General features: G+C 16.8%; 1 protein-coding gene across 1 annotated transcript in view; it reads right to left on the bottom strand.

Moving 5' to 3' along the window:
* Positions 1–292, bottom strand: part of LOC107621354 (GDSL esterase/lipase 7-like) — a 4,455-nt gene that overhangs the window by 3,627 nt on the left and 536 nt on the right. The gene's annotated exons all lie outside the window — the stretch shown is intronic.

Below are 292 nucleotides of genomic sequence, written 5' to 3'. Positions count from 1 at the left end.
ATGAATTTATTTTAGAAATTATTAATGAATATAAAATAGAATAAAATATTTTTTCTTTGAAATTTGGTAAAAAATTTTAAAAATATTTCTAAATTTTATTTTGTTTTAATTTTGTCCCAAAAATTTTCAATTTCCATCGAATATATCCTTGATAGCTAAATTTTCAAAAAAATAAAACCAATCTAACAATGATGTATAAAAATTATACTTGATTTGTTTGTATGTGTTAAAGATTGTTCTTATGAAATTGTTATTTAATTGATCCTAAATTTTTTTAAAAATTAACAGTCAC

This window comes from Arachis ipaensis, chromosome B10 (genome assembly GCF_000816755.2).
Source record: "Arachis ipaensis cultivar K30076 chromosome B10, Araip1.1, whole genome shotgun sequence".
Taxonomy (NCBI): domain Eukaryota; kingdom Viridiplantae; phylum Streptophyta; class Magnoliopsida; order Fabales; family Fabaceae; genus Arachis; species Arachis ipaensis.
The sequence above is the reverse complement of the archived record's forward strand: the minus strand, read 5'-3'. Positions and strand labels throughout refer to the sequence as shown.